The sequence below is a fragment of the Cavia porcellus genome, unplaced genomic scaffold (genome assembly GCF_034190915.1).
Source record: "Cavia porcellus strain 051 isolate PalLab524CR breed Dunkin Hartley unplaced genomic scaffold, mCavPor4.1 scaffold_50, whole genome shotgun sequence".
NCBI lineage: Eukaryota > Metazoa > Chordata > Mammalia > Rodentia > Caviidae > Cavia > Cavia porcellus.
In genome coordinates, this window is record NW_026947533.1 from 3,715,871 (window position 1) to 3,741,333 (window position 25,463).

The 25,463-nt window shown below is 37.0% G+C and overlaps 1 pseudogene; it reads right to left on the minus strand.

The window, feature by feature from the left end:
• Positions 1 to 25,463, minus strand: part of LOC134475032 (olfactory receptor 9G19-like) — a 49,930-nt pseudogene that overhangs the window by 1,874 nt on the left and 22,593 nt on the right.

Sequence of the window (25,463 nt, forward strand, 5' to 3'; positions counted from 1 at the left end):
CTCAGGGATCTGCTGACTTGAGATCTTTTCCCTTTTATTTTCTCTTTCCTGATATTTATTCTGGTTTTGATGAGTATATATTAAATATACATAGTAAGGAACTTTGTGTAATGTTTCAGCAGATACCTAAAATGTATGCTATTCAAATTCAACCTCCCTCTGTACAACCTGTCTCTCCCCAATCTCTTCAAGTCACTGTATTAAATTCAGGTCAATTTGTTTTTAACTTTCACATATGAGAGAAAATTTGCAATATTTGTGTTTCTGTATTTGGATTATTTCATTTAATGTTGTTATTGCTCTAATTTGTCAATTTTGCTGAAAACTGACAGAATTTCATTTTTTTTAAAGAGAAAAACAAAACTAAACGAAGCAAGACAGTAAAAGGCTAGAAGTAATACAGAATTTCAAGAGAAAAAAATATACAGTAAGAGTTCACCAGTTAATAGATCACACATTGTCATCTTTCAAACAGCTGTCCAGATTACAAAATTAAAGCACACAAAGTGGAGATTAATACAGTGAGATTGCAGTCAGTTCTGTTCAATGATCCAAGAAAAGCTCAGCAATATTGTTCTCCATCCTACACATTTAAATAGACTTGCAGTTATATCCTTTAGATCACTTTCCTTCCTCTCTTTTTTATGCTAACAATCACACATTTTAGTTTCCATTACTTCCACAGTTTTTTTTAACTTTTCTTTGAAGAGGAAAAGAAAAAAGATTTTAAAAAGGCCAAAAACCAAAAAACAAAACAAGACGGACCAAAGAAAACCCCAATGTGACAAAGCAAAACAGAGTCAGTTAGATCAGGAGGATGGACATAGCATAAAATGAAACAAAAGTGGGGGGGATTACTAGGTGATCAACAATGGTTACCATTATGCCTCTTGTTGTCCTAAAAAGAGTAGCCTATATCAGCTAGTATAAAAGAACTGAACAAAACTGTACATAAGACCAATAAAACCACATTGGAGAGCTTACAGGATTCCAAAGAAGATAATAGTCAAATAATAACGGGCATCATAGAATATCTGGTTGCCTTCCAAATGGTGCCTATACCCTCAAACTTGATACTATTAAGCGAAATAGAATATAATAAAATCAGTCAGAACAAGATGTGGAGGACACTACAGGGGTTCAAATCAAGTTAATAGGGAAACAAAAAAATTACTATAATCTATCGCACTATTTTTAATTTAGTTTTCCCTTAATTAAAAGATACTAAGAAATAAATTAATTTTTAAAAAAAGGAAAGAAAAAGGGGGGAGACTGAGATAAAAAAGGACATATCAATAGAACAACACCAGTCAGAACCGAAAAATTTAACCATCATTGTGTTTCACCACCAGATAGCTTGACATTAATAGTAGTTACCATAGTGACTCTTTCCTTGAAATATTTGAGTCTAACTTTGTATATTATAGCATCAATTTTATCAAGACAGTTTGAAACCATTCAAGAGAATAAAATTATTGCAGGGTATTTAGAACCAGCTAGCAGAAACCAAACATCAATTTCTATATTATCTCTTTGTCTATAAAAAGCTTGCTTATACTGTCGCATACATTAAGATATAATAAGATACATGTTAGAACCAATGGAAACAAATGAACAACAACTTGATGGGGTTTGAAAACAGGATGATATTAAATCAGCGCTAGCTATTACGCTCTTATTTTCATCAAAATAGTTATTTGTAGTATCAAAGACAATAAAATACAACCACCCAAATTAAAACCATTCCAATTAATGAGTGAAAACATTATATGGCTTCAAACTAGTGTGACTGGGAATCATGATTACCACGTACTTTCATGTAGTCTTATCATTTCTTACACTAGGGAAACTATTCAGTATTTATACAGATGAGTTTGATTTATTTCACTTACGAGTATGGTCTCGAGCTGTGTCCATTTATTTATAAATGTCTCAATGTGATTATTCTTTATAGCTGAGTAATACTCCATTGTATAAAAATACCACAACTTTTTAATCCATTCCTCAGTTGCTGGACACTTAGGTTGTTTCCAAGATCTGGCTATTACAAATTGTGCTACTATAAACATGGGTGCACATATATCACTGTGGTATGATGCTTTCAGTTCTGGGAATATGCCTAGAAGTAGAATAGCTGGGTCAAATGGAGCTTCTAGTCCCAGCTTTCTGAGAAATCTCCAGACTGACCTACACAATGGTTGCACCAGTCTACACTCCCACCAACAGTGCAGGAGAGTTCCTTTTTCCCCAGAGCCTCTCCAGCATTTGTTGGTGGTGGTTTTCTTGATCTTCGCCATTCTTTCAGGAGTGAGATGAAATCTCAGTGTGGTTCTAATTTGCATTTCTCTAATGGCTAGTGATGCTGAACATTTTTTCATGTATTTATTTGCTGTTTGTATTTCTTCATCTGAAAATTGTTTATTCATCTCCGATGCCCATTTTTGGATGGGGTCTTTGAATTTTGGGGGTCTGATTTTTTTTTAATTCTTTGTATGTTTTAGACAGAAGTCCTTTGTCTGATGGACAGTTCACTAGGATTTTTTCCCAGTTTGTGGGTTTTCTTTTCACTATGTTAGAGATTTCTTTCGATGTGCATAACTTTTTAATAAGACATGATCCCAGTTATTGACTCTGGGAAGTATTTCCTGTGTGGTTTGAGTCTTGTTCATGAATTCTCTACCTACCCCTATGTCTTCAAGATTTTTATCCAATTTGTCTTCCAATAGATTTAGTGTTTCTGTTTTAATATTTAGATCTTTGATACATTTAGATTTTATTCTAGTATATGGTGACAGGCATGGGTCTAGTTTTAGTTTTCAGCATATGGAGAGCCAGTTTTTCCAACACTATTTATTGAAGAGACTGTCATTCTTCCAGTGAACCTGTTTGGCCCCTTTATCAAAGATAAGGTGGTTGAGTGTGTTTGTAGTTGTGGTTGTATCTTCTAATCTATTCCATTGGTCTTCAGCTCTGTTTTGATTCCAGTACTATGTTGATTTTACTACAGTTGCTTTGTAGTATAACTTCAAGTCAGGGATTATGATGCCTCCTGTCTTGCCTTTGCTGCTTAGAACTGTCCTTGCTATTCTAGGTCTCTTCTCACTCCAGATGAATTTTAGGATTGATTTCTTGAGATCTATGAGGTATGTTGATGGTATTTTATTGGGATTGCATTGAATCTGTATAACAGTTTTGGGAGAATGGCCATTTTCACAATATTTATTCTTCCTATCCATGAGCAAGGGATGTCTTTCCATTTTCTGAGACCGTCTTCAATTTCATTTTTCAATGTATTATAATTTTCCCTGTATAAGTCTTTCACTTCTTTCGTGAGAGTAATTCCTAAATATTTCATTTTCTTGGTTGCTAGTGTGAAGGGAGTGGCTTCTCTTATTTCTCTCTCTGTGATTTTGTTGTTAGTGTATAGGAGTGCTATTGATTTTTGAGGATTGATTTTGTATCCAGCCACATTGATGAATTTATTTATTATATTTAGGAGTCTTTCAATGGAGTTTTGGGGGTCTTCTATGTAGAGTATCATATCATCTGCAAATAGTGATAATTTAACTTCTTCTTTTCCTATTTTTGCGCCTTTTATTTTTCTTTCATGTCTAATTGCTCTGGCTAGTATTTCCAGTACTATATTAAATAGGAGCGGTGACAGGGGACATCCTTGTCTTGTGCCTGATTTTAAAGTAAAGGCCTTCAATTTTTGGCCATTTAGTATGATACTGGCTGTTGGTTTGTCATAGATGGCCTTTATTATGTTGAGGTAAAGATCATCTATTCCAATTTTCTGTAAGGTTCTTATCATAAATGAATGTTGTATCCTATCAAAAGCTTTTTCTGCATCTATAGAAATGATCATGTGATTCTTACTTTTGACTCTATTGATATGGTGGATTACATTTATTGATTTATGTATATTGAACCATCCCTGCATGCCTGGAATGAATCCACTTGGTCATGGTGTATAATATTCTTAATGACTTGCTGCATCCTATTTGCCAATATTTTATTGAGCATCTTTACATCTGTGTTCATTAGGGAGATTGGTCTGTAGTTCTCTTTTTCAGTTGGGTCTTTCTCAGGTTTTGGTACTAGAGTAATATTTGACTTAGTAGTAATGACTTAGGAAGGATTGCTTCCCTTCCAATTTTATTGAAGAGTTTGAGGAGTGTCAGCATTAGTTCCTCTTTTTATTTCTTGTAGAATCCTGCAGTGAATCCATCTGGGCCTGGGCTCTTCTTTGTAGGTAATGACTTAATTACATTTTTGATTTCATGAATAGAAATTGAGTTATTCAGCAGTTTTACTTCTTCTTGACCTAGCTTTGGTACTTCATATGCTTCTAGAAATCTGTCTATTTCTTCTGTGTTATCAAACCTTTGAGAATAGAGGTTTTTGATTATAGGTGTTGATGATCTTCTGTATTTCTATTGGGTCTGTAGTGATTTCACCTTTTTCATTCCTTATTGCATGAATTTGAGCTTTTTCTTCCCTTTTTAAAATAAGGTTGGCTAGGGGCTTATCAATTATATTTATTCTTTCAAAGAACCAACTCTTTGATTCATTGATTCTTTGTATTGTTTTCTTAGTCTCTATTGCATTGATTTCTGCTCTGATTTTTATTATTTCCTCTCTTCTTTTGGCTTTGGGCTTGACTTGCTCTTCTTTTTCTAGATGTTTGAGGTGTAGCAACAAATTATGTATTTGTATTTGTTCTGTTTTCCTGATGTGGGAACTCAGTGCAATAAATTTCCCTCTGAGGACAGCTTTCATTGCATCAGATTCCGGTAAGTTGTATTTGTGTCTTCATTTATTTGTAGGTATTGTTTAATTTCTTCTTTAATTTCCTCTGTGACCCACTGATTACTCAAGAGTGTGTTATTCAGTTTCCATGTGATTATGGGATTTTTGTCATTAATTATTTTATCATTAATTATTAATTTCATAGCGCTATGATCTGATAACATGCAGGGGATAATTTCAACTCTTTTGCATTTCTTTAAATATGTTCTGTGAGTTAATATATGGTTTATTTTAGAGAATGACCCATGTACTGCTGAGAAAAATGTGTATTCTATTGTTGTTGGGCGGAATACTCTGTATATGTCTATCAATTCCATTTGTTCACACGTGTGATTCAGTTCTTTTATCTCTCTGCTGATTTTCTGTCTTGTTGATCTGTTCATTGGTGTCAATGGTGTGTTAAAAATCTCCTGTTATAATTGTATTACTGCTAATTTGGTTTTTCATTTCTGGTATTACTTGTTTTATATAACTGGGTGGTTTGGAATTTGGTGCATATGTATTTAAGCTAGTTATCTCTTCCTTTTGAAGTTTTCCCCTAACCAGTATGTAGTGACCTGCTTTGTCTCTTCTGATCATTATTGGTTTGAAGTTCACATTGTCTGCAAACAGAATAGCTACCCCAGCTTTTTTTTTTTTTTTTTTTTTGGTTCCTGTTGCATGAAGTATTGTTTTCCATCCTTTGACTTTCAATCTGTGAGTATCCTTTTGGGTTAGATGGGTTTCTTGTAGACAGCATATGGTTGGATTTTGTTTCTTGATTTATTCTGCCAGTCTATTTCTTTTAATTAGTGCATTGAGACCATTTATGTTAATGGTTATAACTGTTATATATTGGTTTATTGGTGACATGTTATATTTCTGCTGTTGCATCTTTATCTTTCTGTTCTGTTTAATTGTCTGCTTTGTTAAGTGGCTTTTTCCTTAAGTGTATCTAGACTGTCTTTCAGTATTCTTTGCAGGATTGGCTTGGTGATCATGAATTTCTTCAGCTGTTCTTTGTCGTGGAAGTATCTTATTTCTCCATCAATTTTGAAGGACAGTTCTGCAGGGTACATCAGTCTAGGTTGGAAATCATTTTCCTTTAGTGTCTGAAATACTTCACTCCATGCTCTTCTTGCCTTTATTGTTTGTGTTGAGAAGTCTGTTGTGATTCTGATAGGTTTTCCTTTATAGGTGATCTGTCTTTTCTCTCTGACAGCTTTTAATATTCTATTCTTTTGTTCGATTTCTGGAATGGTGATTATTATATGTCTGGGTGTAGTTTTATTTTGGTTATGGCTATTTGGAGTTCTATATGCCTCATTGATCCTGTTATCAGTTTCCAATTTCATATTTGGGAAGTTTTCAGCAATTACTTCTCTAAATATCCTCTTGACATTCTTTGTATTGTCGCCTTCTTTTTCATTTATCCCTATCAACCTTATGTTGTTTTTCTTTGCATCATCTTGCAGGTGTTGAATTGTTATTTCTTGATTTCTTGTTATTTTTAAAAGATCTTTCCTTTCCTGTTCACTGGCTGCAATCTTGTCTTCAAGGTCTGAAATTCTATCTTCACATTCATTCAGGTGGTTTTTACAACTTTCAGTGGAGCTTTTGATTTCCTGTATATCTCTTTGCATCTGTTTTATATATTCTGTTTGTTTCTTATGTTGTTCATCCAGAGATTCTATCCTTTTGTGTAGTTCCTCCAATTTTTTAGCTCTGTCTTCTTTAGATATGTTCAGCATCTCCTTCATTTCTTTTATTATTTCTTCTTTTACCTGATAGATTATTTGTAGTTTGAATTCCTTCAAAGCTTCCTGGAGCTGCTTCTTTATCTGTTACTATTGTTTCAGGTATTTCAGGTATATGGCATGTATTTTCTTCTATGTACATGGCTCCTAGTCTTTCTTGGGATGGGTTGGATGTTTGAGATTGCATTTTGGTCTTTCATTTTGTCATTTTCCTATATTACTGTGTTTCAAGTGTTGTTCCAGAGTTTCCCCTGGTTGTGTTGTAAATTCACTCTTATGTCCTGGGCTCTTGGGACTCCTCTGGTAGTAGCTCCCTCCTTGGGCAGCGGAGCCCCTGGATTAAAAGAGGCTTGCCAGGCTCCTCTCAGGTAGACCTAAAGCCTCCTCAATTTGCACAGTTTCCCCTTCTGGTAGCAAAGATCCCCTGAGGGATAGAAGGCCACCTGGTGTGGTCCAGGCAATACAAAATCCTGTTAAGTCCAGTATAGTGTGGCTGCAAGCCCATTGGACCCCCAACCCCTTAGAGCAAGGATCTCATAATCTCCCAGGGTTTGGATGTTTTTTAACAATCCAGCTTTTTGGATGGCAAAGCTCCCCAGGCTTATCGAAGGTTCCTTTATGGCCTAAGTAGGCCTCAAACCTCCTCAGCAGGACTGCCCCTTCCTCCAAGCAGTGGAAGCAGTGCTGGTGCTCTCCAGATCATAAGAAGGTCACAAGTGAGGTCAGAGCAGGTTTCAGCAGCTTGGCCTAGCTCCCTCCTTCCGGCCAGTAGCTGTGGCGTGCTCCTTGGCCAGAGGAGGTGGCAGGCGGACCTGAGTCTCCTCCGCTGAGCTAGGCCCTCTCCTTCTGGCTGGCAGCAGTCATAGGGGACCATGTGGGAGAGGCGGCAGGCAGGGCCGAACCGGAGTCGTCTCCGCTTGGCTGGGCACTCACCTTCCGGTCCGCAGCGGTGGTAGTATGGGCCCCAGGTGGGAGAGGCGGCAGGCAGCCAGAATTTTATTATTGTTGCTGAACAGTATTCCACTGTGTATATATTCCATATTTGCTTTATGCATTCATCTATTGATGGTATCTAGGTTGGTCCTTTACCTTAGCTGTAGTGAATGGGGCCACAACAAAAGTGAGAATAATGTCCCTTTTGTGTGCTGATTTCACTTCGCTCCAGTTAAAATGGCTATTGTAAAAAATAATTTTAAAATAATGATGAAGAAAAACAAATCTTATGCGTCTTAATTTTGGTTCAGTGACATTCAGTCTGGATTTTTGAACCCCAAATCTCCAGAGAATAGATTTTAATATGTTTTCGAGGGGCTGATTTTGCAGTAGTTTGCTAAAAGAGCAGTGGTAAACTTAACCAGGAGGAGATGGGTCCCAACCTCAGTGCCCTCCTTCCTGTGAAGAATGAAGCCTGATAGGGCTGTGGCCAGCAGAGGGGAGGTACATAGTCCTGCAAAGACTTGTACTGCAACCTACCTCATTCAAAGAGAGGCTCAAACTAGGATGGCCAGAGCTCTAGATGGACAAGGATAGATTTTTTTTTCTGGTAAGTACCAATGATAAAATTATTTTTTGCTTAAAAATACAACTTAGTCTTAGCAATTCTTTTAGAATACGGCCTTAAAACTGAGCTGGAATTAAAAAAAACCTATAAAGAATGACACAATTTCTTTACACTGGAATTGAAGAATCCACAGAGGTACATTTTTTTTTTTACTTAAACATATATTGATGCTAGCACTTTGTCCAATGAAATGGTTGTACAATAAACTAAGAAGAGTACAATCAGTGACATTTGGTTTTTCCCTACATCAAGACTGTGAGTCTCCTAGGCTGTTTTCAACTAAGCATTTTCCTGGAAGCTGGGGATCATGAGACAGCAATTCCAAGTTCTGAGCTCAGCTGGCTGCTGCCTACTTAAAATAACATAATTACCTCCAGAAGTCTATTTTTGTGCCTGCCTCTATCTGTTCAACAAGACTTCATTACATCACAAATGTGAGAATAAATTTTGAAAGACCCTGTCTAATCTCTAAATTCCTTGATGTTCTGACTTGGTCCCCACCCCTCAGACACATGGATTTACCTCCCAAGGAGTTTCACCTGTGCCCATCCTGTGACTGCCCTGATGACCTGCTGTCTTCACAGTGAAAGCACCCCTAGTGGCCACGTGGGCTTAACACAAGTTGTGTCACTGCCAGCTTTACCCAAGAAACTTCAGGCAGGAATGAAAATTGCAAGAGACATTTGTTCCCCAACCTCTCTTAGTTCTTCTACAGTTTTTAAAAGTATAAATATATGAATATGAACATGACCAAACACACCTGAATATGTACACCAGTGAGTTTCCAAACAAAATGAACAGAAGCAGGCTTGGTGTGAGGCGTAAGGCACACTAAGACACTTTCCATATATTTGCAGGCAGACTGCAGAAAGGAAGAATGGTAAAGAGGAAAACCTGACATAAAGTGGAGACAGAGTTAAACCTATATCATACCCCAGGCCCACCCCCTGCTCTTTGTGGGCCACACGTATCACCAGAAAACATCTAGCAGCCCATATGTACATATATTATGGTGCAATGACCTGACAATAAACCAAAGATTCAAGCAAGATGTTACCACTCCTGACATTAACTTTGAAATCAGATCTCCCAAAGTTCCTTGTAAATAGAAGAGTGAAGTATAATGCATCATATATTAAATGGTATAAGTATGAGTACAGAGGTAGACAGATGATGATGATAGATAGATAGATAGATAGATAGATAGATAGATAGATAAGAAGATGCCTACATAGATTTTCCTAAAGCTATTTTTCATTGCCATTCAACCATAGACTCAAAGCTTGCCATGTGTATTTTGGATACAGAAGGAGCTCATGGAATTTCTCTCCACAAGTTCTCTCATCTCCAGCAATCAAACAGCTCCCTGCATCAAGAGAATCCTTGAAGAACTAGATGCCTCTGGAACTGGATGCACTTGTCTATGGCCACACCCCCTTCACACACTCAGACTTGGTCACAGCAAAGATATCATACCTCTTAGCAATATCTCTGTCCTCCTCAAACTTTTTTTACCCAATGGCTGCACAAAGCAGTTCGGTATTTTATTAGATAGTTCTCCAGGTATATATTAATTGTAAATGTTTGACAGGATACCAAGATAGATGAATAGATGCTTTCCTATCAAGAAGTTTTATCATGAGCTAGCTATTGAAAAAGAAAAACAATTTAAATTCATGAAAATGCTAACTCTTTTTAATTTTTATGCATGTTGACATGCTCTGAGTATTAAAATGATTCCTGCTGCATAGCAGGAGGGGAAGCAGAGAGTAGAAGCTACAGAGAGCTTACAAGAATGAAGACACCTGTTAGACATACGTCTAACTGCCTATTTCCTGAAAAGCAATCCTTCCTAGAGATTCCTGGGGACACTTCAGCTTTCTTCATTAAATATAATCATAGAATAAGAGAACCTTATTCTCTTTCATGAAATAGAATTGAACCATGATTTGCTTACATTAACAATCATTTTAATTTTTTTATATTGTGATTTACTGGACTTCTACTCCCTTTGGTTAAGTAAATAGAACACTTATCCCTATGATTGTAAATAGGCACTTCCACTGAATTTGCACTGAAATTCAGATTCTGCCTCATCATCTAATGTGAAAGTTTCTTCTACTCATAGAAATCCTCTTCCCAGGGATAACAACACTGGGATATTATACAAGATTAGCGTCCTTTCGAGATGTGCTGGTGAACCTCAGATCATCACATGCTGTTCTGGTGCCAAGTAACCAGTTACGAGGCTCAGGCATCATCCTGGAATGCAGATGGGAGCAGTCAGTCATCATGCATACTCATGACACAATTAATCTAGACAAGGTTTGGTATATGAGTCTTATTTACTAATTTGATATAAAAGGAAACTGACATGGACAATTAACCTACAGAATAGTCTGAAAAAATGGAAATTTCTGAAATTATTGTAGTCCATAATAAAAATGATAAAAATAATGAAAATGAAAAGATCTCAAGTTCTAGATCTGCAATATGTTGACCCTGTAATCATTCATCAGGAAATGTCATCTTGACCAAAGGAAGAACAGTAGCACACACCTCTAGGTGGGACACAAACATGTGACCTTGGGGGCACTATATATGGTCCCTAGAACTCTCCTTGGCACTGTCTCCTGCTTGGCTTCCCTCACCTCCATGAAGTGAGAAACCTTCCTGCTTTGAAGAACATCAACCACGGACTGAACCCTCTGAAACTGCTATCCCTTCCACATGAAAAATAGGTAATAAAAGCATCATTTTAAAAAGTTGCTCTATTGATAGACAATTATACTGAGAGGAGAAAATTAATAATTACCCCAAAAGTTAGAGCAGCCTTTATTTCTACGTCTGCCCATCAATGTATGGATTTATTTAAAATAAATATGACAATTCATATGAGATTGACAGTGAGGTAGATATCAGGAGAAATTCACCTATAGGACAAAGTAATGTCTTGAGTGAGTTTATTAATGGCTAAGAGACAGAATGAAAATGGAAATAGCATGGAATGAATTCCAGATCTATAATCCACCTGTTAGACAACCAAGAGTAACATATTTAAAACCATTAAACTGAGAAATGGATAAAAAGTTGTGGTATTTTTATACAATGGAGTACTACTCAGCTATAAAGAATGATCACATTGAGATATTTATAAATAAATGGACGCAGCTTGAGACCATATGCATAAGTCAAATAAATCAAAATCACATGTGTAAATACCGAATAGTTTCCCTAGTATAAGAAATGATAAGAATACATAAAAGTATGTGGTAATCATGATTCCCAATCATGTTGGTTTGAATCCACATAACGTTATCACTCATTAATTGCAATGGTTTTAACCTGGGTTGTTTGATTTTAGTGTGGGTGATAGTACGAATAGCTCTTCTGAAGAAAACAACACATCATAAAAGCTAGTGCTGATTTAATATCATCTTGTTTTGAACTACCATCAAGCTGTTGTACACCTGTTTCCACTGGTTTTAACATGGGATATCTTACTATATGTTACTATATGCAATAGTATAAACAAAAATTTTTATAGGCAAAGAGATAATATAGAAACCATGGTTCATTTTCTGTTAACTGGTTCTAAAAACCTTATAATTTCTTCATTCTCTTGAACAGCTTCAAACTGACTTGATATGCTTGATGCTGTAGTATACGAAGTTATACTCAAATAATTCAAGGAAGGAGGCACTATGGTGACTATTATTATGTTAGATTATCTGGGGGTGAAACACAATGATGCTTAAACTGTTCGGTTCTGACCTGTGTTGTTCTAATACAATGTCCTCTGTTACCTCAATCCCACCCTTTTTTTAAATAAAATTAATCTACGTTTTTCTTACATTTTTTTCAATTAAGGGAAAACTAAATTAAAAAATAGTGGGATATATTATAGTAACTTTTTTGTTTTCCTATTAAAGTGATATGAACCCCAGTATTGCTCTCCCCATCTTGTTCTGGCAGATTTTACTATATTCTATTTTGTTTGATAGTATCAAGTTTGAGGGTATAGGCAACCACTTTGAAGACAATAAGATTCACTAAGATGCCCATTATGGTTTGATTATTATCTTCTTTTGAAATCCTGTAAGGTCTCCAGTGTAGGTTTTATTGGTCTTGTTCTGTACTGTTTTGATCAACTCTATTATACCTGAGGATATAGGCAACTTTTTAAAAAATAGCAAGAGGCACAATGGTAATCATTTTAGATCACCTGATATTCTACTTTTGCATCATGTACTATGCCCATCCTTTTGTTCTAACCGACTCTGTTTTGTTTAGCCACATTAGATTTTATTCTCTCCAAAAAAATAATAAGAATTGTGGGAGTAAAAAAACCCAAAATATGTAAATGTTATTAAAAAGAGGAAAGGAAGGTGGTCTAAGGGATATAATTGCATGTATGTTTGAGTGTGTAGGATGGAAATCTATATTACTGAACTTTTGTTGGATCATTGATCAGCACTGTCTTCAATCTCATTGTATGAATGTTCACTTTACATGCTTTAATTTTATAATTTGGACAACTATTTCAAAGATGACAATATGTAACCTATTAACTAGTGATATCTTACTGTATTTTTTCCTTGCAATTCTGTATTATTTGTACCCTTTTACTGCTTTGTTTTTTAATTATTTATTTCCTTTCTTTTTTCTCTTTAAATAAAAAAAATGCAAAAAAATAAAAACATTAAAGCTTCATTTCATATCTATAAAAGAGTAACCTGTTAAGAGTAAATGAAGTAATAATTGTAAAGTCAAAAAGAAAAATAACTTTAAAATAAAGTTAAATTTTATATAAATTAAATTGTGTAATTTTCAACTACAATGAAAATAATGTGCACATGTGAGCAATGCATATATACATATAGAATCTCCCCGCATAAAGCTTGTAACCGAGAAGACAGTCAAGCAACTCTGAGCATCCTTAATTATAATGATGACTATTATGTGAACTGAACAGGGTGACATAAGGCTGCACTACAAGAATGACATCAGGGGGTGATTCATCTGCACAGGTCACATCTGACCTGAGGACCACAGATAACTGCAGTGAACCAGTTGGATTTGGGAGTGAAAATAGGGATTTCAGACTGCAGAGCAGTGCACTAAGAGAAGTGAAGGAAATCAGAAGTGAAGGGACCCAGAGATGTAAAGAGAGCAGTGTTAGGTTTAATGAGAAAAACTGCAAGGCTGGACCCCATGGGAATCAGGCAGCCCATCTCGGTGATTCTGAAGGGTGGTCTAAGTACAGTGGAGAGCGTTTGGTGTGTTTTACTCAGATTCAAGGTACAGTCAACTGTAATAAAAAATGTAAAATTAAAGAAATTAAAAACCTCTCCATAGTATCCAAAAAGCAGACAGCAAAGGCAGAGGCAATGTTTGAGATGACTCTTACAAATGTCCAAGTGAGATTGGCTAGCATTCAGATGGATTAATAACAAAGGGTTTGGTGAGAAGTAAACCAATCAGAGAGCTACCTGGGAAGTAAGATTTTGCTTGTCATTTTTACTGTTCATGGAAATCAGTTCTTTTCCTCTATTGAGGGTAAAATAAGACTCGTAGTGCCTGTCTAGGGTAGGATTGTGACGAATGCCAATGCTTCCTGTGTCTCTAACCTTGTCATCTTTCTTTGCATCCAGATGAGAGAGAAGCATGTCCCAGTGTGACCCAGATGGGAATCCACAAACTTCTCTAAAAATACAGGAGCACCAAGAAGGGCAGGGCCTTGCTATTTGTCACTCCAGGTACTCGGGAGAATACCAGGTGTGAATGCTGAGAGAATTAAACAAAGGTTAATGAGTGATGAATAGTCCAATAGAAAAACATAACACATACAGTTGAAATACAGGACCATCCATTACGTATGCTGAAAGAGGGAATACAAAAGCATGAAGAGATAATGTTGGGTGGGTCAATTATGAGCAATCTATTTAATTATCAAATAAACCCATGAGCTTCAAAGATTTTGATTGCAGCACACCTTATATATTCAGAGTCTACCAAAAATATGCATGCACATGTCAGGAAAATAAAAATTTATGTAAACATTTTACTACTAAATTTAGTCAGACTTCATGAGATTAAAACGAGTTAACTTTGGTCTCCACAATCACAAGAGGTGCTCAAAGTGGAGGCTATTAGCTTCTAGATATTTATTAGGCAATTTGCTCCTTAGGTAACCTTGGTTCTTGAAACTATTACTCATTCATATTCAGCTTATTGTCTAAAGACCAGCAGTGCAGTAGGTTTTCTGTGCTGTATGACATCCTCCAGGGCCCCCCACATGAGATTAACAGTATCTGTTGAAAAAATATCATATTGCTTGGTGGACTCTGTATTATTAAATATCTCTAAAAGACTGTGCTATGTGAGCTATAGCTGTCAAAATTTTTTATATCATAAATAAATCTAAATATTTTAATGTTTTATACTTCGTTAAAAACAATAATAAACTACGAGGATTTCGCTCAGTAGCATAAGTGCCTGCCTGTCAAGTGTGAGTTTGTGAGTTTGATCCCTGGTACCAAAAAACCTTCTTAAAAAGATAAAAAAACCCATTACACATTAGCATAAATAAAAGATTAACAAATTACATAACTATATGTTGAAACCAAAACATATAATGACCATAGTGATACCGGTTAATAGGTTTGCAATTTTTAAAATATCTGGCTTAATACACAATGGATGAAATTCTCACATGTCCTTGTGCATTCAGTTTACTGAGGTTGTTTTGGTTTAAATATATAAATAAACTTCATCCTGAAAGTGAACAATTAGAAAAGGAGAAAACATGTAAATAATATTTACAGATGCTTGAAATACTCTTCCATCATAAACCACCTCTCACCAAACGGTATTCACAAAATATAAAGCTTATTTCAGTAGAGCAGTTTTGGTCATATAGACCCTTCAAAGATGTCTTGGGCATCACAAATTTCCTTAGCTGCCCTCTGCACCACTGCCATGCACAGTTCCTTCAGGGAGCCTGAAGGACATTCCTTTGCCCAAGGAGAAAACTATACATTTCTGAGCCTATTACAATTCTCACGGTGACTGTCCACCATACAGTAATAATTACCAACATTTCCTGAAGAATTTTGGCCAGTGTAGCAATAAAATTATCAGGGATAAGGCATAATACTATTACACCACGACACAGGAATGTTTCACTGCCATGATAATTGAGGACTAGAAATGGTTACGCATAAATTGGGCTACGTCACACTGATAGTGATCTGTAGAGATATGTAAGGCTTGAACCTAGGTTTCCCCAACTCTAAAGCATATTTTCTCAACTACCACTTTGAATTTCAATTTAGGCAAACACTGCTCAGTAATGTCAGTTCCTGGGAAATGAATGAGAGCTAAGGCATGGATGGCCTCTGTCTTCAAGGAAAAGTAGTCTGGCAGAAAAATCAATAATTATGATCACAAAGGTAGACAAAAAATATGACAAGGGACAAAACCCCTTCCATGTTTCATGAGAATATGTGTCTCCTGTCTGTTTACCCCACAGATCAACCATAAACCACGTACATGTGTGCCAAGGCTGCATTGCCAGATTTCTAGATGCCTGCACACTGACCACGACCTTTCCTCCAGCTCCTTCCACAGCTCCATTCCAAACTCAGTAGCAGTGGTTCATGGATGAGTATTTGAGTAAGAGAAATCATTTTTAGAAATATGGATAATCCAGATCCCACTTAGCATACATGTCAAATATTCATTGAAAAATGACTACGAATAATTCATCTGATTATGCATCAATCATCAGAAACACAGCACAAAATAAGTAGAAACAGCCCTGGTCCTTGTGCTGATTTTAGTTTAGTTTGTCATAAACATGAAGTAAAGCAATTGCCTAGAGTAATTGGGAGAGGATCTATGTTTTGTTGAAGGTCACTAAGCATGTTAAGGGCTGACTCAGTATAATCAAAACTCCTTTTGGTGCATTTTGTGTGCCTCAGATGCTCCAGCACTTGGCCCTATTATCTGTACCATTACTCTAAAATTCTCATTGGTTTCTGTAACTCTACTTGGGCAGGAATGTTCAGTTTGGGCCCAGAGACCACTGGGAAGATGGAGATGGGCCTCAAGAAATTCAAGATTCCCCCAGAATGTGTCTGGGAAGTCTTATTAATGCGCTCATCTGTGGAAGAGTCAATCAGGGTGCAGGGTTCAAAGCCAATGTGTCACAGGGTTTAGATTTCCACCACCCAGTGGGAAGGATTCTAGGGATATGCTAAAAGCCTTGGAAATGAACTGTACTGATACAAACTGAGTAATAATGGGAAAATTAAACACATTTCCTCCACATGGTCTTGGATTTCTGACCTTCTAGATTTTGCTAATTAATTTAAATACTTGACAGAGGTGCATTAGTGTTGTTCATTATGCTATAATTTAAACAAAGTTGCAAGAGGAAATTTTGCTAAAATCATATGAAAATACTCCAAAAAAGAGGACGCAGGGTTATATGGATGTTTAATTGTAGACACTGTGAGTGGATAAAGGGGATAAGTTCTAAGAAAAGTTATTCCTTTCATATAAAAATTTTCAAATCAAATTACATGATTTAAACCTTGTGATATGAACAACAACTTCTAAAATAACAATATGCAAAATATGAACTACTGTTAATATTTTAATTTTTTAAATTCTGTATTGTTTCTATCCTTTTCTTGCTTTGTTTTTCTTTTAAAAGAAAAAGGAATTATGAAATAATTTCATATAAGAACAGAATGACTGTGGATCACAAGTGTGAAGAATCGCATCAGTGAAAGGGAAGATTTGTAGGACAAGTGTACGCATGCTCAAGGGTCTCACCTGGTACCGAGTGGCACAGAGGGGTGAGATTTTCCTCAAGCACAGGTGTAGTCAGTCTTTGGGCACACAGGAAAACTGCATTTCCCAGGAGCTTTGTAATTAAAGTCTGGGTCATGTGTTCACGTTCTGGCCAATCGACATGGCCAGAGGCAAGGACACTGTAACTCTCTAGGCATGGTACCTCAGACTGGGCTATCCAGCCTCCGCTTCAGCTGCTGCCAAACCTTGCTCGCCACAGTGATAATGGCACCACCCAAAGAAAGAACCAACACGGATTTGAGTGTCTGCCCACTGCAAAGATGAAACTTCTACAGAACTAGCACTGAAAACTAGTCTAGCCTACACTTAGCAAAAATAGGTGGAGGTCATTCAGTTAACTATCAACTATGGAAAGCCCAAGATGACAGGCTTTGGGACTGTTAGCCATACAAATCAGAGAGAAACACAGGCCCCTCAAGGAAGAGAGTTTAGGAATGGAAAATATATAACTGAAACCAAGTTATCATAATAAAATGTTATAGGAAAATGTAAAGGAAAAGAATCTGGTAAAAGCGATTGTCTTTTTGTATTTTCCATTCAATTCTGTAGGACATCTAAAACTTTCTTAACCTACCGGGTGTGGTAGCACATGCTTGTACTCCCAGCACTCTGGAGGCTGAGGCAGGAGGATTGCTGTGAGTTTGAGACCAGCCTGGGCCAGATATCAAGACCCTATCTCAAAGAAAAAAATATTATCATGAAAAGGAAGAAAAAGGACAGAAAGAAATGAAGGGATGAAAATCAAGGAAGACTTTTCTTCTTAAATTTTTATTACACATACTTGCAGTGCATACTGGTCACATTCCTTTTTATCTTAATCACATCTTATCTTAATTTTGTTGCCATATCTTCTCTCTCCCCCTCAATGTCCTGATCCTCTTCCCATTTGAGAAAGCTCTCTCTCCCCACTTTCTAGAACTTATCTTTTACACTGCACTACCTTTCTATGTTGGGTTTCTCATAACAAGAGAAACTACAAGACATTTACACTTGTGTGACTGGTTTATTTCACCAAATATTAAGGTCTCCAGCTGTGTCCACTATGCTACAATGACTCAAGTCGATCTTTTTTAGAGAGTGCATAACAAACTGTATATTCTGGTGTGTAAATACCACATTTTCTTTGTCCAGAAGTCTGTTTTAAACAGAGAGAGGGAGATAGCCCATGGAATGAAATTTGAATTTGAAGGGAGCCATATATGAATTAGAAAGGTGAATGAGGTGTTGCTATTTATTCTCTATATAGTTCATGGTGTTTTACCTTTTTAATCACGACATATCACTTTTATAACTAAAGCAAAGGAGAATTTAAAAATTGGTCCCACTAGTGTCTTTAAATACATATAATATTAATTTATTAAAAACAATATGTTAATTTTTTATGTAACTTTTTATGTGCAGCCAGTTAAAGAACAGATTGCAGCTTCAACGGGTCAGCGGAAGTCCGTTCCCAGAGAGCTGTCGCCCTCTAGAGGTGAATGGAAGCATTGACCAAACACTTCAGCTGAAACTGCAGCGCCAGCCTCTGAAGCACCTGCCACCTGGCGTCTCTATGGTGCAGCACTGCTGGAAGACTGGCATTAGCCCCAGACCTAAAGCCTTGAGAAAGGCTTTGTCCCCTGGTGTGTATGCCTCCCTGCGCTGGCACCACCCCTGCACAGCCGCTGGGAACACAGCCCTGGATAAATGTTAGGAGATGAAGCCATTGGTGAATGTTTCTGTGCCACCTCCGAGGTGCACAGTATTTTCCAGCTGAAAGAAGGAAATCACTGAAGGACACATGCAGAACCTTTCCATTGCCTTAGTGTATGTACTAGAAAATTATTACTATATACACCTGCTAGCCAATAAAAATGCTTTAGAAGAAATCACAGAAACTCACGGTGCTTACTATTACACAGGGAAACCAGAGCTCTTTGCTATGAGATTCCTTAGTTCTTATTATCTCCTTACAGTAGTGGAAGATTATTGTGAAAATACAATATTTTCAATACAAGAGCACAGCACCAAAGAACATAGGATAAGCATTGCCAAACCGAGGCAGCAAAGCATTCGTATTTGCACGAGTTGTTAAAGAGAGAAAACAAACTTCCTCATGCCTTGATATCACAACCCTTACGTTTTAACTTTTAATTTATTTTATTTTAATTTTTAAACATACATAACATTTCATGTTTTTAGGACACAATAAGATTTTTAAATAGATTTATTAATGATTAAATCCATCTTGTTAATCCAGTCATTCTGTTACACAGTAGACCTCTCAGAGTCCTTGTGTCTACCTGAGTGTAACTGTCACATGACCTTATCCTCTTTGTCACCCCAGCCTCTGAGAGATGCCAGACTGACCGCTCCACTCAGGAGAGCGACATGTGGGGCCCAGAGGCAGGTGTGCTCTTGCAGGCTCTACTTTTTCACACCACGATGATTTCCCTGAACACAGTTGCCCCAGGTTCATCTAAGTGGTCTCAAGTGTCTGCATTACATCCTTTTTATGGCTGAATAGTGCTCCTTTGTGTACCTCCACTACGTTTTGTTTATGCCTTCATCCACTGGTCGACTCTTACACTGATTCTGTACCTGGGATGTTGAGAACAATGCAGCCACAAGCAAGGGTACAGACTTCTTGCCAACAAGCTGATTTTCTTGTCTTTCAATATGTATCTATAAGTGTCATCCCTGGATTATACAGCAGTGCCATTATATTTTATATGTCATGTTTATTTTATTATTTTATATTTTTAATTTTAGATATTGAATCCACATGCTAACCAAGTGCTCTAGTACCATGGATTTTAAATCCACGAGTGCATCCTGTCTGGAAACGACAGCTTATATCCACACCAGCATGGGCAGGGATGTGGTCTCTTTTCAGTACATTTTTATCAACATTTGTCTTGCACCCTCTTTTTCATAATCGTCATCCTAACTAGAATGAATTGACATCTTCCTGTTATTAGAATTTGCATTCCATGATGTTTAGTGATATTGAGAATTCTTTCCATGCTTGATGGCGATTTATAGGACTTCTCTTGAGGAAATGTCTAAATAGACATTTAGGGTTTTCCCCATTCTTGAACCAGGTTATTTATTTGCTTTGTATGTTTTTTTTTTCTTTATTTATTTCCTACTAATTTGTTTGTGTTCCTTGTGCAAGCACAGCCACTTCACTACTTCTCTTCAGGATAGTACTAGAAGTTCTAGCTAATGCAAATGGGCAAGGAAAAAGTGAGGAAAAGTTATCTAGATTGGATAGGAGGAACTTAATTGCTCCCATTTGTAGAGAAGATGATCTCACATCTGGAAAATTCTTAATCATCCCCAAAGCACAGAACAAATCAGCAAATTCAGTGGAGTTTCAGGATACAAAATCAACATTTAAAAATGGGTATCATTTCTCAACATAAAATAGCAAACCAACTGAATGAAAAATCAACAAAATAATCCACTTCCAGTAGCTTCAAAAAGTAAAACAAATACTAGAAATACATTAATCCAAGGAGGTGAAAGAGCTTTATAATAAAAAGTATAAAATACTGATGAAATAAATTGAAGAAGATGCAATAAGTAGAAAAATATCTATACTAATATAGTGGAAGAATTAGTATTATTAAAACGTCTGTGCTAGTCAAAGCAATCTATACAGGCAAATCAGTCCCTATTGAATTACTAATAGTGTGCTTCACAGGAAAGCAAAAAGAAAAGATCCTTAACTTTGTATAAAATAATAAAAGATATCAGTTAGTCAAAAACAATCTTAACCAGAAAGAACAAAGCAGGAGCTATCACACTACCTCAGTCTGGAATATGCTAAAAGCTATAGTAACCAAAGTAGTATGCTATTGGCATAAAAAAGGAGACATATAGATCAGTGGGATAGAGTGGACTGCCCAGCTTACTGGCTTCCAAGCACATCCATTGTGGAGCTAAAATGGAGGACACTGGGATGAATTGGGATCCTTACTGAATACAAAATTCAACTTAAGATGCATTAAAGATTTAACTCAAAGTCTTAACATAATGAAACCACTAGAATGTGTAACAGAAATATTTCAGGCCAATGACAGACAAGGATTTTGTTTTGTAGTTACTGCCTCAAAAGCACAAGCAACAGAAACTGAAATGGATCAGTGAGGAGATCAAAATTAATGGCTTCTGCACGGCAAAGGAAATAGCACAGCAAAGAGATGACACAGAGAACTGGAGAAAATATTCCACACCAAACACTTGACAAGGGGCTAACACCCTCACACTTAATCTCAACACTGCATCTAATTATTTGAACTCAGCATTGCAAATCCTCCTTCCCAGGTAAAGTATTTGCTCTATGGTATGTGTATGGGCACACAGAGGTTTCACATTTAACAAATAAAATATTATTATGTACATAAATACATGTGTAGCTGATGTTTATGTTGTATGCAGATGCATAAGCAAGATCATATGGGTCTGCACCTATTTGTATAGCTACTATTCAGCTTGTTTTCAACATTTCTCAGAGGAAAATCTAAGGGAATTTAAAAATAAACTTAACTAGCAAAGAAGAAAAAGCAGAAGAAAAGAGGAGGGCAAGCTGTGTGGTCAGAGGTATTTTTATTCCTCAATGGCTTCATCCAAAATTACCAGACAGTACTGACTCTCAAGCTGGAAAAACTCCCTTCATTGCCCTCTCAGAGATTCAAAAGACGTGACAAGAGCATCATGCTTTCAGTGTCCTTCTTTCACAGCGGCAGTTCCTTTGGGAAGAATCATGAGTGAAGCATAAAATGGTGAATGTTTTCCTTTTCAGCATGACAATTACTTGAGCTTTCTTTGCTTTCTTCATCTATATTCTCCTTTTTTTGTCCCCTTTCCTTTCTCTCCCTTTGAGACAGTACCCTGTCACACTACACGCAATCACTGACTGATAAGCAGATCTAGCTCCAAGCCACTTTATGTTTCTTTCTTTCTTTCTTTCTTTTTTTTTTTTTGCAGTAGCACTGCAGGTTCTAACTGAGTTTTTAAATTTATTTTATTTTTTATTTAAAGAAAAGGAAACAAAAAATACATGGAGATAAAAAAGGGTAGAAATAATACAAAATTACAGAAAAATAAACGGTAAGAAATTGCTAGTTGGTAAGTCATCTTAGAAATAGCTGTTCAGATTACAAAATTAAAGTATGTATAATGACATTCAAAAAGTGACACTGCAAACAGTTCTGCTCAATGATCGAACAAATAACTCAGTAATATGGTTAGCAGTCCTATACAGTTGTTTTATATCTCAAAGAGGGTAAGATTAAACATATCAAAACAGAACAAAACAGTTAAAAAACAATTTAAAGAAATACAGCCTTCATCATCCTGTAATGATCTGATTAGTTCTATAATATGCAATATGTATTTAATGTGTGTGAAGATGGGGACAACTATTTGTAAGAAACTAGAGACAATTAGATAAACAGTGAAGATCTCCAGTGGACTTGCTTTGAAATCAGTTTATGTTTCTAACCGAGTGAACATGAACCAATTAATTTCCATTGTTTCTAGTTCCCTCACTTAATGAAGGAGTTCGCCCCAGGCTCATTTAAGTAATTTGGGTAATTTTCTGCTCTTACACTCCTGTGACTCAAAAACAAGAGTCTGGAGCCCAGCAAAGAGTACTTAACTCTTTAGATACTGCAGCAAGTTAGTAGCTTGACGTACCCACACCAGTGTGAGGCTAGCACTCCAAGGCCCAACAGTTCTACAGATCTTCTTTCTAACAAAGTCCCAGGGGTACCATTATGGGTTAATTGCGTGTTCAGAGATCTCCAGTTCCAAAAGATAAGTGCTCTACCTCACTTCTAAACAAGTTTCAGAGGGACTAATTAATCAGGGAAATTTTAAGTGAGAAAACTTCCTAGATGATCACTGACATTCAGCTCCAAAAGTTATCCCCACAGCAAAGAGCATACAGCGTTAAGACGAGAATGGATTTGGCTAGCTGGTGTTCTGTCTTCTTTGGGTTTGATCCTCTTGGCTGCAAAATCAAATAAAGCAAACTGAACCAAATGCACTCCAATTTAGCAAAATTCAGCAAATTAACTTGTGAAAATGAAAAGCTTGAGGAAAAGCTACAATGTAAACCCTATTAATATGGAAGACCATGGGTCTTTCAGAAGGAACTTCTAAGGTTAGAACACCAGCTTTTGACATGGAGCAAGATATTTCAAACTCTTGGGTCTCACTTCCCTCAGATGTGAAAAGCGGCTAAGAAGGGCAGTGCAAGGGAGCATGCTGTGAGCTTTGCACACTTACTGGAACATAGTAAGGACCCAGCTGCTGCTCAGCTCAGCCATCACTGTGACTGTCACCCAAGCTACTACATCAGACTCAGGTTAAAATCAATAAAAGGAGATTCATGTCACTTGAAAAGGACAGGCAAAAATCAGATGAAGCTACTGAGGGGACTTCCTTGGCAATCTGTAGCAAACATTTTAAAGAGTGTAATCATTTTTAAAAGTCTAAGCAATGCACAGAATTTTTATTTTGGGGCTTTTGGTGGTGGGGGGTGTTGGGTTGCTTTGTTTTGTTTTGGTTGGTTTTTTTGGTTCCAGGGATCAAACACATGACCTCACGCTTGCCAGGGAGGCTCTTATGCCACTGAGCTAACTCCCCAGTCCCACAGAATATTTTTAAATGTTATGTGCATTTGTCTCACACAACCACTAAGTGATGTGATTTATTTCTAGCTTTATTGCTGTTCTTTGTCTTTGTTTTGGTTTTGATTTTCCTGTCTGTGCAGAGATTTTAGAATGTGTATATAATGTTTTATTTTCTCACTAAGCAAGAAAATAGGTAATATATTTGTGATTCTACACAAATGTGGTAAAGAGTAATAATAGCTGAACAGTACTTTTGATAAAGACCGCAGTGCTGTCATTCACTTCTCTTAAATGCTTGACAGAGAATAATAATTGTTTTCAGTAACCGACCATTCTGTCTATAGCCAACGTCACTTGGGATATAGCATTTTTGTTTTGAAAGAAAGTTGTAAAAACATCATTTTTGAACTAGTATTCATTTTTCTGTATTAAATGCTTACTTCTTTCATGCAGAAGTCTTTCCATTATTCTATGCAAATTCTGATAGATTTTTGTACATGTGGAGAGAAACACATTAGCCATTTCAGCCATTTTCAACAGCTGATTAACCGTAAAGTGTTGTAAAAGGTTAATTCAGTATCACTTCTACATCATTAATTCAATATATTAACACATCATTAAAACCCAAGCAACAGAAATATTCACCTTCTCGAAGAGAAATTATATAGACATTAAACCATTGCACCATGGCTTCCCAAACTCTCAGCCTCCCTTGGCCAGCATTCTATTTTCTGTCTCCATGAATTAAAGTACCCTGGATGCTTCCTAAAAGTGGCCTAGCCCATGCAGGTCCTTTTGCATCTGGCATCTTTCACTTAGTACAGTAATTTGAAGATTCATCCATCTGCAGCCTATGTCACAATGTCATTTCTTTTTAAATCTGAATAATACCCCCTTTTTGGTAAATTATGTTTCATTTGTCCATTCATACACTGATGGACATGTGTGATGTTTCTTTCTTTAAGATATGGCAAAGCATACTGTGATGAATATCAGTCAGCACTGAAACTATGCAAAGCCAAAATAAATATTTCTTGCTGAGATGAAAATGATAATTATGATACTGACCAGTTTACATAAGAAGGTCCATTTAACAAGTGTAACTAAGCAACTGCGGAAGGACCAGTGGTGCTCAGAGATTTTCCCTGGGGGTGTAGCTCAGTTGTAAAACACATGCCCAGCATGTGCAGGACCTTACTTTTGATCTCTAGTATGTAGAAAGTGAATTTCTCAATCAGCATGCAAAATATAGGTGTGCCAAGAAATCTGGGGAGTTGCTGGAGGCTGTTGAAACTGTTTGAAATTGAAGCAGTTGAAGCTGTTGAAGCTGTTGAAATTGACCACACATGCATGGCATGGCCTAGGCATGCCCTTCCCCAAAACAAGCCATGCCCACATCAGCCAGGTGAAGAAGCTGCTTCATCCAGGAAAACACCAGGCCCCTAGATAATTCCAGCAATGGCACCTGAGCTGAAAATGACATCGTCTTCCTGAGCATATAAATAAGTGTGTCACAGTGGTTGAGAAAGTCATTTCCTCCCATCTGGAGAGTAAACGCTCCACCTGACCCCAGTTTTGTCTCTTCTTTTTCTCATCCTCTCATGGGCCTTCACCCCAGAAACCTCAAGAGACTGATGGGTCACAGTGGGCCTAAAATGGAGCTGTTGGTCACTGGGCAGGCAGGGCCATGGGCAGCCTTGGGCACCACCTAGAAAGGAGCACTCAGAGCAGGTCCAAGCTGTGCCCCGTGGCCCCTAGAGTCCAGATCCAGCACCCACCCACCACTCTACTCTCTCGTTTGCTGTGACAGCTTCATTTGGGCCAAGTCGACCTCTGGAACATTTG